This window comes from Anser cygnoides, chromosome 3 (assembly GCF_040182565.1).
Source record: "Anser cygnoides isolate HZ-2024a breed goose chromosome 3, Taihu_goose_T2T_genome, whole genome shotgun sequence".
NCBI lineage: Eukaryota > Metazoa > Chordata > Aves > Anseriformes > Anatidae > Anser > Anser cygnoides.
The window spans coordinates 572,574-588,553 of NC_089875.1; the positions used below are offsets into that span (position 1 = coordinate 572,574).

At 44.1% G+C, this 15,980-nt stretch overlaps 1 long non-coding RNA gene across 1 annotated transcript; it reads right to left on the bottom strand.

Annotated features, from left to right (window-relative positions):
• Positions 1-15,971, bottom strand: LOC125182424 (uncharacterized). The gene is made up of 3 exons (XR_007162119.2): positions 15,400-15,971; positions 14,014-14,090; positions 1-13,169 (listed from the first exon to the last, which is right to left on the bottom strand). It is a non-coding gene; the product is annotated as an uncharacterized lncRNA (long non-coding RNA).
• Positions 15,972-15,980: the final 9 nt, after the last annotated feature.

Below are 15,980 nucleotides of genomic sequence, written 5' to 3' on the forward strand. Positions count from 1 at the left end.
CTTCAACAGCTAAAATACAGACCCTGAGAGGCAAAGCTGTGAGCAACTCTGTATTATTGAATGGATACAGAACAGAGCTTTCACATCCATTCCCAGTCATTTCCACTGCCTTTTCTCAGAGGTGGAGGGTCCTCTCCATGAGAAGGAAATATTACTGGAAACCCCACAGCCAGAGGATAGGGCTGTGGATACTGGCTTCAGAGCATTACATGCCCTTTACAGACACCAACCAAGGGATACTATTTAGCACCACTCACTGAAGAACTTCAAAGCACTGGCAAACTTTACAATTCATGTTAATTCCCGAATGCTCCTTGCCTTCCCTAGTATTACTGCTCTCATTCTTTGGGCAGAGAGGGAAGCCCAGAGACATAACAAGAGTTTCTCAGCGATCACTGCTGTAACTTGGAATGCACTGATTTGCACACCTAATGTCACATTGCTATGACTTTTGGCTACAACAGGGAAGTTCAGGCTTCCAGGTCCCCCCTTCACTCATCAGGAAGACATTATTTGGGCCAGAATATCCGCCAGTAAGGTTGAGTACTGCCATGCACATCCTCTGAGATAAGATGGACTATTCACAATGCAAAATCCTTACAAAATATGATTTTTTAAATGGTGAAAATTGAATGGCATTACATTATCTTTTGCAGCCTCCACTGCCTCACAGTGTTTTTGCCTGCAATTTAAATAATGCAGAGGAGAAGCTGAAACATGGAAGATCAGGTTTCTTAGCAGGGAGTTGTTTGCTGCACCTTGCACACGAAAGATGGTCCCTAAACAAAACACAGCATCGTATCCTGAGTGATGCAAGCATGTAGATCTCTATCAATTTCGGTGGAAGTACATTGATTGATAGCAACTGAGCACCTGCTAAAGCATGAACTGGATTAGGGTGCAAATAATAAACCTGTCCTCTTCAAAAGATGCTCTCAGGAAAAATAACAGGATTCTAATTAGCGCACGCAGGGAAAGCGCATGATCGTTTTAATGCACTGTATAGCTGAAGCTGTGATAACACAGGCTGGAAGGTGATACTTTCAAGTGAAAGAGAAATCAGTGGTAATTATGAGCATTGTTGTCTTTCTGTATTACCAACCGTATTGATTACCTTCATCCTGTGTGTCACCAGCAGCCAGGGAGCATGATATGTTATCTCATGCATGTGTTGGAGGGCAGCAGAGATTGGCGTATTTTTAGAAACAGATTCCCACAGAGTAATTGTAGCAATTGGACGATCATACCTATGCACATTAAAATGCCAGCAGATGAATTACTGGACAGTGCCAGCAATCCTTTCACTGTCTGGGGCAGGAGGAAAGGGCACGAATGAACAGCTCAGAAGCTCAGCAACTGATAAGGACAGCGTTTGTGCCTCTAAGAGTATCCTGGGAGCTGTGTGGCTCACACTGGCCAGTGTGGAAGTGAAGCTGGTAAGAAGCAAAATCACACTTTCCAGGATGAAGAGATGATGCATTTGCAGGTCCAAGCGTGCATCTCTCTCCTGCCTTACTTGGTCCCATAAGGCACGGAATTACATCTCTGTCAGTAAAGAGAACTGACAGCCATCTACAGACAGCCTTCAAGGATTCAGTCCTGGGTCTCCGCTGCTGGTGGGTGCTCACTAAACCTCAGCAAGACTGCAGAAGTGCAAGGCTGTGCAGATGTGGGCACGCAGCTGGTAGGGCTGAGCTGCCTCTAAGCAAAGTCAGCTGGAAGGTAGCCAGGAGCTGCCTGTGCGAAGCAGATGTGCAACAACATCTGATGGGAACTTATGTGTCTTGTAAAGCATTTATATGTCTCATAAAACATAAGAGTACTTCAGACTGTCTGGAAATAATATTAGCCAGGTTAACAGTCCTGTCATTGGTCTGGTTTAGACAGGAGTTGTACAGGACTGATGAAGGTCGGAACATTTCCAGTAAAAGCCAACCCAGGTGTCTCTAAGTAGAGCACAATTCGGGTTCACTTGTAGAAGAAATCACTAATGCATACTTGAAGCACTCAGCAGCCAATACAGGTAAGTGACAGAATGCCCCAAATCTTCTGCTTCTCCATTCCTTTATCTCCCTTTCGTTTTCAGCCACGTCGTGGACCTGTGCCCGTGGTCAGGCCAGTGACTGTTGCTGTATTCAACATAAATAAACTGATGATCACAGACCATCGCAGAAACATCCAGACCATCCAGTGACTGTCACACCTGATAAAGCTGGCAGCCCAAATAGTTCACAGTCTTTGGCTGTGCTGACTGGAATTCAGTTTGGAGGACAGCACAAGGGATGCTGCAGCAGAGAGCATTACTTTCCCCAGGGAGATTTTTCGTTTAATTCTCTTTAAGTACAGTTGGTCTGAAACCTGGTCAGTAGTCTTGAATTTTACATATTTGTTGTTGCAATAGGACAGCTTGGTGTCAGAGGCTATTAGACGCCTGGTCTTTTTCAGAATCCTGTTAAGTTCATGCATGCTGATTTTATGAATTGTGTGCAAAGGAAACTCTCTGTCCACCTTCAACGTACCACTCTTCCGTTTCGTATGCCCTTTTATCCTTTAATAGGTGGATGAGTAAAGAGAAGACCCTAAGCTATCTTCCCAGTATCATTTAGCTTTCTGTACACTTTCATCATGTTTATTATCACCTTCTTCAAGGTACACCGTCCTTTTCAACCTAATGACCAAATACCAGACAGGAAACTTTTCTAATGTTTTACCACATTGCTTCAACCTACACGGTAAGAATTAACAGTCACCACAGTCAAAGTAAATTGTAGGTGGTGGCATATTGCCTAACATCCTGATGTAAATGTAAGATAAAGGCCGACTCCAGGGGGTGTAGCGCAACATAAAATCCAGCCGTACAGACTTTGCAGATCAAGTTTTATCTTCATTTCAGAAAAGCCTTTAATTATGCTGAAATGCGTGCTTTCAAGCTTTCCTACACCTGGCCTTCAGGAAACCCCTCGGTTAACTGCAGCCAGTGACTCCCTCTGTCACTCACTCCCCGCAAGGGATTTTAGACACTCAATCTGTACAGCCACGGCACGAAACCAAACGGTACTCCATCTCCTCAGCCTGTTCCCATGCCTCTGGCCAGCCTCCAAATAAATTTTGTTGCTTCCTCCGTGTTTGAGCTGTCTTATTCTACCTGCAGTGCTGGAAGGGAGTAGCCAGATTTGGCTTCTAAGAGCATACCGCACCACAAGGAACGCCTTGTTCTAGGGAGGGCACGGCAGGAAGAAATGTCCTTCATGGCTTTCGGGGCGATGTGAGCCAGGTTTCAAATGGTTTTCACTGCCAGAGACTGTCACCCGTCTCCTGCACGTACGAGCTCCGCTTGTCCTCTTCTGAGCTGCTTGGTTTAGACCTCAAGCAGCTCCAGAGGGAAACCGTGAGTATCTTCACAGGTGAACTTCCATATACAGCCATGAAGCCACGGGCTGTGATGGTTGGCATGCAGATACGTATCAGCATGCCAAAACTTCCACAGCAACATGTAACTAGTATACACAAACACAATTACACACGCATTTATTGGGAGAAGGTGGTAGAGTGACTCAAACATGTGTCAACAGCTTCCCAGGGTGAGGATTTAAAAGAGTTATTTGGTGTAATAAAGACTGATGCTTAATACACAATTTTCCACAAAGACTGCTTTTTTGCTTAGGCCAGCTGAGTGGCTACATTAGTGGGAAAATGGGAAGCCTTGTCATGCGTGAGTAGTAGCTGAAACTGGGGGGGTATTCACGCCACCTTCTGCAGCATCTAATTTCAGCTGCGGTAATTGAGTCTGGTCTCTGTGGGTTCCCTATATAGGCAGTGGAAAGAGAGACGCTCCTCCAGAGGATGATTTATCACAGACAGTTTTGATGCCCTGAATGGCCTTCCAGAGGCCCTAGCTCCAATGTCTAAAAAGGGTCCTTGAGGACGTTCACCTTCAACGGAACAGCCAAATGTAGATAGACGCCTGATGTCCCCTTCACGCGCACACACAACCCTGTGTTTGAAGTTTAGGGAATAAAAAAGAGCTGGAAACAACCACAGATACGTGACTTCAGACATTTCCTTAAGCACCTGCTAATAGGAAGGAAACTACCACCCTAAGAGAGCAAAGAACAACAAAGGCTTTCAGTGCTGAAGGCAGAGGGTTATGCATCACTCACACAACAAAGAAGACACTTGCAATTCTGCTTCCACAGGGGTTCACCTGTCCTGCCAGGCTTGGTAGGAGCTCTGAATAAAAAGCCCTGGAAGGAGTGGATGTGCACCTGTACAACATCCCTCTTCGGCATCCCACAGGTGATGCAAGCAGCTTCTCCATGTAGGAGTACGAAACACAATACACTTATCAACTAGGAATGCTAAATAATGTGAAAAAGGCTCTACAAACATGTGACCCTTATTTATTTTAATAACTTTCCATATTGCTTACAGCCGAGCTTCCTACTAGCCAGATCCAAAGTAATTATTGGTTACAGGAGCTTTCAGTGGCTTTCAACCAGACGCTTCCTGGGTTGCCAGAAATAGGAAAACAGCAAAAGGAAAACAGCGTGCCTCCCTTTACACAAAAAGGAAAACCAGATAAAGCAGAATTATATTTGAAAAGAGCAGATTAATCTTTTTGCTCAGAGTGAACAGGGCATTTTTTTTTTTTTATCCCAGTTGTTTCTGAACTGTTTAGCACCTGCATGTGAAAGAAGACAGAACAGCACCTCCTCAGAAACCGAGCGACTGAACAGCTCTTGGCTGGCGGGCTGCAAACAGCACCAGGAATGCTAATAATGTTGCAGCATTCAGCCTTCATTCACTGGTGGCCTCCTACTCCTAAACACAGAGAAAAAATGTAGAGATCCAGGTTCATCTTTGCTGGTACTTCACTGATGTCAAGGAGGTTACAGTAGCAGGCAACTCTGGCCTGAACTATGTAGGGTCCCTGGTTTTATACATAGCTTCAACTCTATCCCTGCAAAATGGATGAACGCCAGAGCTGTGTGAATGATCACTGGCCACACAGATTTACAAGTCAGCCAGGCAGGCGTTTCGGAGTGCTTTACCAAAAGGTATAAATACCAGGTATTAATTATTGAGTGACCGCCTCCCTCTGGGGGAAGGAGACAGAAATAATTTGCTGGGCTCAGCCTCAGCTAGCACCGGTGCTATGATGTATGTGAACGTGCTCACCCTCCCGTGAGGCTGCAGCCTCTACAAAGGAGAGGGAACGGGCAGACCGTCTGAAAACAGAAAGGGAACGGGCCCGTCTCTTTGCACAGAGATAACAGCCCTCCAGCTGCTTATTTAGCCTCGGTCAGACTGCATCCCGTCCTGTGAATCTGCCAGCACCCAGGGAAAAAACATGGGCATGAAAACCCTTGCTCAGCAGATGCAGGACACGGGCTTTTCATTTTCTAAGACAATATTATTTTTATATGCAGTCTTAGGCAAACTCAGGAGTCCTGATGTGTTCTTACTCTCTTCAAATTCCTTGTCTACTCTGTCCAGCTAAAGACTGAACAAAGATTTGGGGTGAAAGGCACTGGTGGACTGCAGGAATAGAAAGGCAGTGCTGCACTCATCTATTTTATTTTGTTAAACCTGAAGACTTCAGAGATGCAAGACCGCATGTACACACATATTTCATTGCCTGTGGGGTCCAGGATGGTGAAGTTTTTGGAGCTTAGCGATTCAGAGCCTGAATCTTTTCTCACTCCTGCCCATTTTGAAATTATCAGGATAGTCCCTTTTGATACTCTCCATGGAAATTAAGGGAAAACAGTCAGATTCCTAACTTTGTTAGGACTAGGCTAAACCTTCTGCAGGCAAAGATTTAGGCAACTGTGGTCTTACTCTGACAGACTGACAGCACTATGGACATAGTTTAAAGACAAAGCAAGCCAAAGAAGATGTCAAAGAAGGACAGAGACATAGTTTTCTGGGTTTTAATTGCAGTTGGCTCCTGTGGAGTATCCTGTGAAGGGCTTTTACACAGGAGCAGCCCATTAGCTTTAAAAGATCACACACCAAAGCCTCAGAAGAAAAAAATGAAAACGCTATCTTCATGCAGACAATATTAATCACCAAAAAAGCAAGCATCACACTCAGATTTTTTGTCCTTTGCAAGAAAAGTGTAAATACATGCAGGCAGATGCAGACAGCTCTATTCCTGACCTTCAAAACGTTTTAAATGCTAATGAGTCGGAAGCCTACCTATGCATGTTAGGTAGCTATCACTAGTGTTTTCTGCCATTCTGCCAGTAGAGCAACTTACCCCCTTATACTCTCTGGGGAGATCCCTCTTTTCTAGCAACCAGTGCCTTGGTAAAACAGTGGTTCTGTTTTTTTTTCCCATACTTGAGCAATGGAAGTGCAATGGAAAACGCAAACGGTGCCTTTGTGCACTGGAGAAGGGCACGTGGTGGTCGTGGTGATGTTTGCTTTCCAGGATGTGAAACAGTTGAACTCAACATCAAGGTATTAGATCAGCCAGAAGGAATGAGGGGAATAAAACCGGCACTCAAAGACTCACACAAATCCTGCGTATTTTCCATACACCAGCACTAACTGCTACAACTGCAGAGATTGTTTCCTCTCCGTCACGGGACTCACATTCACCGCCGATACTCACTCTAACGAAACTATGACTCCCAAGGGGAACTTGGAGGTTGATGTGGAGCCTGATCTAGGGCAGCACTAGACTGGGGTCCAACACAGCGCTGACCTACAGGCACCTGCCCCCTCATATCTGTGCAGGAAAAGAAAAGGTCTTTTCAGCTCAGGATGTAACGGTCCAGCCTATCCCTGAAAAACCCAGGCCTGACACTTTTCACACGTGAAGCTTTCCCACAGGCAGAACGAGTCTTGAGAAACTCTAGAGATAAGTTTGTAATGCTGTGATGGCTCCTTGTACACAATCAGGAGAGAAAAACACACCACAGACACTGCGCTGGGCCCTGGGGCACGCTTGTAGCTGTGCAATGCTACCGTAATGCACATTAACAAACAGAGCAATAAGGTAATAATTGTGAAGGGAGAAGAGACCTATCTGATCCACTCCTAACTGAATTAAAGGCACTACAGTAGCTTGCACATAACAGAATCTGACTCAGAAGAAACTGGCCCAGCTCGGTAAAAGCAAACCAGCCCTAAGGCAAACGTGAGCGCAGTGACTCCTTGCCATGCTTTGCAGAGGGTGAGCGTCCCGAGTTGGCTAGGTAGCACAAAGTTGTAGCTCTGTTTGTCCTCATCTCTCTGTCAGACTGAGAAAGGGGGCCTCTCCAGAGGGGTGGCCTAGCTAGTAGCTGCATATAAGCAGTCAGCCAAGCCCAGAGATGTGTAAGTAACACGGGGCTCTGAATTCACAGCCTATGGGGTAATTTAAGCGTCCTGATGGAACTACGGAGTAGAAAAATCTTCTCAGTGTAACCTGCTGTCAAACTGCATCTGAAGACATTTACACGCGGAAGAGTCATGTGCTAAAATGCCTACGTTAATTTTGAAGGAAAGCTGGTTCACATCCCACCATCTCTTTGAACAGGCAGAACAAGCATCTGACTAGCAGGAGAACTCTGCTGTGCTCCTGAAACTCCCTCCAGCTCTACCACGTGACGGTACACACAGGAGTCTCTGCTCCTCAAAAAATCTGGGCTATTGCCAACAGGTTTTCCATCAGGAATTAGATGCTGCTCAGAGAAACGTGAATCATCTCATAGGATGAAACGTTTCCTAAGTGAGATGGGCTGCTAGCAGATACAGGTTTGATTTTTGGAGATAGCTGCATCGCTAGCAAGGGTCCTGCATCTTGGCTCCTCCACAGAGAAGGATTTGTTGGAGATTCCACCCAATATGGAGTAAACAGTGAGTAACTGAGATATGCTCTCTGCCCAGGGGATTTCTTGCCGGAGGAGACAAGCCCCTTTGCAGCAAAATATGGATAAATAAGGATAAAATATGGATTTTAGCCAAATTTGGATATAATTATATCCGCGCTGCTCATATAACATTCCACAACTGGACAATTGGACCAATGCCATTGGCATGCAAACTGATTGTGAGTCGCCATCAGTCTCTCTTTTAAATCCACCAAACCGCTGACTTGCATCTGACTGAGCAGACAGCAAACACTGTGGCCTACATTATAAACAATTCCATACATGAAGAGAAACTGAGACAAGTTCACCTCTTTGAAACATCTCACAATCAGCTCCTGTTGCGAAGACATTTCCTGGCTGGTTTGGTGCTGTTTGGAGCTGTTTCCAACTCACTAGCACTGTGTATGCAGAACAGAGGCATGAGAGCTCGACACCTAGGTTGGATCTGTCAGGTCCCACTTCGGCCAGATGAAGGTACGGAGCCCAGTGTGGTGCTCTGAAAATAGCCCTCTCTTGGCTATAAGAGGAATCTAGACTCCTTCCAACAATGGTTAGGCCATATAAATTGATAGTCTTACTGTATTGTAAAACTTTTTTCCACTTCAGTGCTTAAAAAAGGAAAACCACGAGCCGAACTGCCCACTAACACACACCCCTTGACCAATAAGGTTAGAGAAGGGGTGGCTGCAGCTCCTTGCTCTAAGATGCACATATCCCTCTGAAATAACACAGGCTGTGCTTAGACTGTGTGATAGTCTGCGCTTTGACTGTCCCTGGCAAGGGCTCCTGCAGAGCACATCAGTGACACCATTTAAGCCTGCTGGGATTGTATTTGTTTACTAGACTCAAGGAGCTGGCTCAGAGACAGCACCCTTTTCCCAGCACAGAAACACAGTTAGCCACAATTTAGAGAGAGTGTTCCTCCTTCGAGCCCGGTGCATTTAAACAGATTGCTCAGGCACCTGGATTTACCTATTTTCATCTGCCCTAGCTCTCCTTGCAGCACGCTGGTCCAGCCACTTTCAAGAGACCTCCATGTGATCCTGTATATTGAAGTCTCTGGGGGTTTGATTTCTCATCTCCCTGCTGCTTTTGTGCTTGCCTTTGTTGCCCTGCTGTCCCCCTCACCCCCCAGCTCTCCACACTCCCCTCTGCTTGCTCCTTCCCACATTCTGCCACCACCATTGAGCCTGTTTGTGCCCTGTTCTTGGTATAAACATCTGGGGTTCAGTTTTGCTTCTTTCTGCTTGTGAGGCAATGGCCGGGGACCACACAGAGGCCAACACATCCCTGTGGTGAACCTTGCTATGCAATTTAAGGAACTGCTTGACCCTTGCTGCCAAAGGCTACTTGTTCTGGAACAAGGCGTGTAGCTGAAAGGAACACTGGCCACTTCCACACCTTGACATGTTAGTTTAAAGCACCAGCAAAGATGGCTTTCTGCAAACACGTGAGATTCTGCATTGGAGTGTGCACATGCTGGGGTCTCAGCCTCAGAGCCCGGGTCTCACTACAACTGCTGGTGCAGCCTTCGCAGTGCCTTGCTTTCAGAACTCCAGTGCAACTGGGACACACAGTCTTTCTGTTAGCACTCAAAACCAGTTTGGCTGTTTGGAACACGGTATATTCTGATTACATTTTGTCTTGCCCTTCATAATTTACCTACAACAACTCTGTCAAGTAACTTATAACCAGATTTGGCAAATCTCACAAACCTCTCATATAAGAGCCTTCCAAAAAACAATCCTGTTCTTCTGAGATCTACCCCTGATGTGTGCCTACCTCAAGATGCTTTGGGTCTCAATGAACAGAGATCAAAAAAGTAAACCCACTGCAGAAAAACATGGTGGAGGGTGAAATTAACATGAGAAGAGGCATCAGCCTTGACCTTGAAAGACAATATTGAAAAATCTTATATTTTTTCATATTGAAAAAATAGTCACGCTCACAAGCTTTGCTCTGCCACAGAGCGCTAGAAATCTTGCTTTCCTGCTGACAGTTGATGTACTCACACGACACATCTTCTAGGAGATGGAAGCATTGTCAGACCTGGGAGGAAACAAAGTGTGTTTTCTATACATCACTTTGGCTGTCCGTAGCTTGCTGGGTTGCTACCTGTGTCAGCTGTTTTCTCCTCTCGGCTTGCCTGAGTAACACAGTTAAATTGTGGCTGAAGTCAGACTGCTTTCAGCCCACGCTTGCTTTAAAATTTATGTGCCCTTCACACCCAGGGAAGAGCCAGCATCACTAACAGCTCACCAGTTTTTGTCAGATACAGTTTGTCTATTGCCCCCTCTCAAAAACCTTGCCTTTGTTAAAATGTATACACTAAAACACATTTTGCACATGCTGCTGATGAGTTACGTATGTAAGTATGTAGAGGCCAGGTATATGGGTAGTGTTACCTCACTGATGTCATTAACTTCTGCAACTTTGAGGATGTGGTCTAAGCCATGGCAGGAAAAACAAGGCTGTTTTGACATTCATGAGCTGGTTAATCCACTAGGTAGCCTTCATATGCCAAGAATGTAAGCCTGCATGTTCATTAGAGGCTCCAAACACGGTTTAGACTCAGAATGGAGTTCCTTGGAAGAAAACAAAAACAAACCCCCCTCCCAAACACATGGTACTGAGTGTCAGCAATCCTACCCCTGCCCAAATAAGCCAAAAATCAAAGAACCATTTGGATGTAGGAGATTTCTAAGGCCTGCCTAAAATAATTGCCATTTCATCTTTTTTTCTGGAACTACATAGTTTTCTTTGTAGTCAATGCATTTAGATTGTGTAAAGACAACTGGGATTTTTAATGGCTTGCAAGTCACAAGAGAGTGGGCTGCTGATGTAGTAATGCCTTATAGTTTTTGTAACTATGACTCCAGTAAAGGTAGCTAGGGAGATTTGTATGAAATAGTAACATGCTTGCACTCTAAACAGAGGCTTTATATGCTGCATATAAAGCATATGCTAATGTTATGTATTTTATGCCATTACAACTAGAATAGATGGAGACAACCCCTTGAAAAACTGGAAAACTTCTGTGGGATACCCATAACAAGAGAACCCGTTGCCTGGTGATTTGCCTTGCCCAAAGGTAAATGCTAATGGACTTAGCAGTGATACAGAAGACCTGAGCAGCCGAGACGTCCAGAAGAGTACCTCAGTACCTCTGAATAGCTTTGAGAGGCACTACAGCCCTGGGAGGAAACACAGATCACCACACAGGAGTGGCCACAACAGCTAACAGCAACCGTGGGGAGGCCAGGCTCAGCAAGTTCCTTTCACTGTCAGCAGAGTAAAGACGACACGGAGCAGGAATTAAGATGCTCTCTGAACAGGGGGGGACATGGAGGCTTGGCATCCTTGCTGCACAGCCAGCTCACAGACACAGATGGGGTAAAGCTGCTGGTGTCTTCTCCAGGGGGTCCCCAGTGTGGCTGAAGGATGCCTGGGGACCAAGAGGCACTCCCAGCTCCCTGATCTCTAACTCAGACAAGAGCCTTGCACTGCCTGTGGAAGACCCAGGCAGTCTGCATTGATTCAGGATGGAGCTCCGGGAACCAACCATTGCATAAAGAAAAAAACAATGACTGCTACAGGTCTTTTAGCATCTTCCGATGCTCAAAGACACATCAGCAGTGCAGTTCAATAACAGGCCACTTAGCTTATCCTCTTCTCACACAAAGCTTTGTTTAACTTAGGTAACAGTAACTGCACATTTTTTCTTTCACTAACTCTTGCGTATTATCCATTCAGCCAGCTTTGATAATGCCCACCTTTTGAAACCACAGCCACAAACAATTTTCATGTAAAGCTTTTGAGGCTGATTGGTGAATTCAGTCAGACAAGCTCTTTCTGCTTGATAATGCAGTAGCAGGGGTTATTTCAGCTATAATGGTCTAAGATAAATGCAGTTTTACTAAATTAAAAGCATTTCACAGAAATGTGCCAATTCAGTTTCATGTCAGGATGGGAAAAAATCAAAACATTCTGTGAAGATAAAATGCAAGAGCTTGACTTCCTGTTTTCAATTTGCTTGATTTTCTACTTTTATATTTCATTTTCATGGAAAAAATTTAAATTAGTTAGCATTGCATTGACAATAGCACAAATGAAAGGCTCTGGCATTAGTGAAATGAAATGATCTGGTAGGCCCAAAGAACATTTTAAACTCATTCTGTGGATAATTTCAAATCTTCAACTGTCTGATTCAATTTTGAATTTAAAAAAATAAAATCAAGCACCACAATTTCTCAGGAAACAGAACGTCTAGCTTCTGATCTGCAGCACTGCCAGACTCAGCAGAGAGGGAAGCAAACTGCCTGAAGTATAAAAACTTATCTATCTTTTGATTAGAGTAAGTTTACTCTGTATACAAAGCTTGCACTGCCAGAAGACACGTTGTACCGTACATATTTTGCAAATAAAAAAGTAACAATAAGTTTTGTTGTTGCTGTTGTTTATTTGTTTTAAAAGAAAAACTACACTGTTAGCAATCCAATGCGTTTCAGAAGATATTCTGCATTATACCATGCAATAGTGGTACAGCTTGTAGTATAACCCAAAGCTACAGTTAGGAACCATATTGTAAACTCCAAAATGAGAAGTAAAAAGTTTAATGTTTTCCCTATAGATACTCCATTTTCTTGAGAATTATGAATAACTGAGTTTATGAAGGACACGGATGCAGATCATAACAAGTGCTCAGTTCCTAAACCAGGAGGAGTGAGCCTGCAGACCTTGTGGGTTTTTGAGAAAGCCTTCCTGAATCATCTTGACACACCATGCCACCTTTTTCCAACTAAGACTTCTAAGAAGGCTGCGCCCTCTCCTGACAGTTTAGGACTTAGCAGTAGTGACTGATAAAGCTGTTTTGCTGCGGCTGACCAGCTTGGACCTTGGAGTTACCAAGAACAGTCCCACTTCAATTAAAACCTTTACTGCACTATATAAAAGGGGCTTCACATTGAGATGAATATCTCAAAATTACAGCGTTTCTTCACCGTGTTGTCAGAAAAGAAATAATGTGGAAGTATAAGACAAAAAAAAAGGAAACAACTTTAAAATGTTTGAAGATTTTTAGAACACCACTCTAGAACAATCTTCAAATAATACAGTGCCTATAATCCATGCAATTCTGCGAAGGAAACTTTCATGTGTTGAAAATACAACCTTGAAATTAGGGTTGTAACTCGTGGATTCCACTTCATAGAACAAATACATAACACGGCTAATGCTATTATAAAGAGCCAGTCTGCCTTCGTAAGCAAACGTAATCCCCTTCAATCGGCAAAGCTCACGCAGTAATGACTAAAAAAAAAAAAATCCCACACATCTTGTCAATCATTCACTCTACGCCTAAGTGAAGATCACCTTCACTTTTTCATGTAGGACACTTACCTCTCATCTGATCCTGCATTAAAGTTAAATAAATTTTACAGACTCACAACTGCACACTGATTAAAGCTTCTGATCCTAGGAACTACTGAATACCACCAAGAGAAGGAAATTTCCCTCTGGTCAAACTGGCAGGGACTATTTGGAAGGATTTTCTGCCTTTCTTTGTAACTTAGGATATGACTCACTTCCTCAAATCATCCGGGAATTTTACTTAACCATTTTCCTTCTATTTTAGGACCTAATTACTGACGCTGCCGATCTTTCTGGCTCTCTTTCTGTGGTACATGGTTGGGCTTGTGGCTTTTCCACACAAGAGCTTTGCATTTGTTTTAGGGTGCTGGGGCTCAGGTTGCTGCCTGGGTTGTTTAGAAGACAGTGTGTTTATCCAATATGTTCATTCACATCATTGATGTATCAGTTGTAGAAGATAATTATCAAATTAGCTCCTCTAATTATGTTATTTACGATGTTGCCATAGGGGTGGGTAACACACACAGCCAATGACCATTATATAAACACGGCTGGTATGGGAAAAGATTCTCCACAGACTAACAGCACACTCTGAAGTATACTTTGGGCCCTTGGACCTTAATGGTTGTTGCCAGATATGGGAAGAAATTACATAATTTGTCTGTTGCTTTACAACCAAGTATTTCACTTCTTTTACATATTTTTCTCTTCACCCATACAACTGTAAACCACAACGTTTTACGCTGGGTGAAGCTCAAAGATCTTTGACGGCTAAACTGCCTACCTTCCAGTCCCCTCATTGCTTCTCCTCCTGTCCTGCCAGGTCAGCACAAGCTTTACACTGCATTTCCCCACACTAAGCTGAAAAAAAAGAAAACAGCCACCAGGTGGCGAAATGTAACACTCACACAGCCTCATTAATAGTCGCTTATGATTATCTTAAGCTATTGTAACGGGATTCCTAATGTAATTGAAATATTGTATTAACAATATAATTTTCCCATGCTTCCCAGAGGCCTTATGTGCCTTATTAAATTGGTAGATTAATTATAATTACTCTTAAAAAGCATTTGAGGCATTTTTATTCACAAACCTATCTCAAACACGAAGAGTCATATGTACAACCCTGTTTTAAGCCTTCCTCAGAAAAATTACTGTGTCTAAATATTTGCTTAAGCCTCCATAGGAACAAAGCTTTATTATTACACTTTGATTGCTATTTTATTATTGTAATTTGTCAGCGTGTTGTAACCGCTGTAGTGTTCAGTTTGCTACTGTTAAAGGATGTACAGCAGGCTTCGCACATTATTTAAAACCTTGTTATGCGTTTTAAAATACTTGGTGTTTGCAGTTTTGACAATACTTACCAATACAGTGTAAACAGGCATTAGGGAGGAAAAAAGCATTTAAAGAACAGAAGTATGCATGTGTTATTTCTCATGATTTTTATTAGTAGTTTTGCTGTTAATGTTCTTTCATCTATGAGGTCAAATCATTGTCTGCTTGTGCTCCTTGGGGAAAAGGGCACATAAAAAAAATATAAAAACCACAGTATCTCCCTGTGTGGTTTCTTGACAGTCTTTCTACCCCTTTTGACTGAATTTGCACAGTAAACAAGTGAACTAAACCATAAAAATACAACCTTGACAAACCCAGTTCAACTAAAGGAAGATTTGACCAGTGTCGCACTTGAAACTAGCCGATACACACACCTTCTCTATGAAATGGAGACACTTATGAATCTCATTTTCCAGAAACAAATTTGTACCGAGCTACTCTTTGAAGAAGGCAACTCTGGCAGCCCCCAGTGTTTATGAACTGAGGTTTCAGCTCGACACAGACAGGCCCTCAGGGACTCCACTAGGATTAAGTGGTTTGTAAACTCTGAAGTTCAAGAAGTTTGCCCCCTGGTCACACAGAGACATAAAAGGTGGAATAGTGATCCTGCTGTCTGTTCCAGAGGTGGATTTGGAAACAGGATTGTGGGATCATATATATGGGATCAGACTACTTCCCCCTAAACTTCAAAGGGGCAAAACTTTGCAATCAACAATTTCCTATGCAGAAATGCTATCCTAACCCTCAAGAGTTAGAAATAAAGCCATATCATAACACAGGCAAAACCAAAATCTCGTTAGAGATTTTGAGAAGAGATGCTCTGAGCCCTCACCGAGTCCTCACACCAGGGGTATCCATCCTCTGCAGCGCTGCTCCCACCTGCAAAGCAATGTCCTTTCTCAGCTCTCCTCCTGCCACTTTCCCCGCTGAACACTCTGACAGATTCTCCCCAATTCCTCATCTCTATTTTGGGGATTCTTTTTATGTTCCCACCGGTTTGCCGAACCTCTCCGCGGAGAAACTCCCTCACGGCCCCGAGCCCCCTCACCGCAGCAGCCGTGAGGGAAGGGCACGGCTCCTGACAGGATTCCCGGCTCCGCACACGAGCAGCCTCCCTCAGGCTCCACCTTGCGTAGCCACAGGGCACCTCTTAAGAAATAAGACTTAAATCCCTCATATTCACTAGGTGAGAGCGCGGAAAGCACCACAACCCGGGGCCGTCCATCTGCTCGCAGCTGCAGACCCCAGCCCGCTCCCTAAGGCACCAGAGGGGCTGTGCGGACTGAGGGAGACCCGGGGGGCCGCGGAAGTTGCCCGACCGACTCCGGGAGCCGTTACGCGGAGATAACGGCCGCCAGGTAAAAATAAAAAAATAATTAAAAAAAGAAAAAAAAAACCCGCTGCCCTCACTCA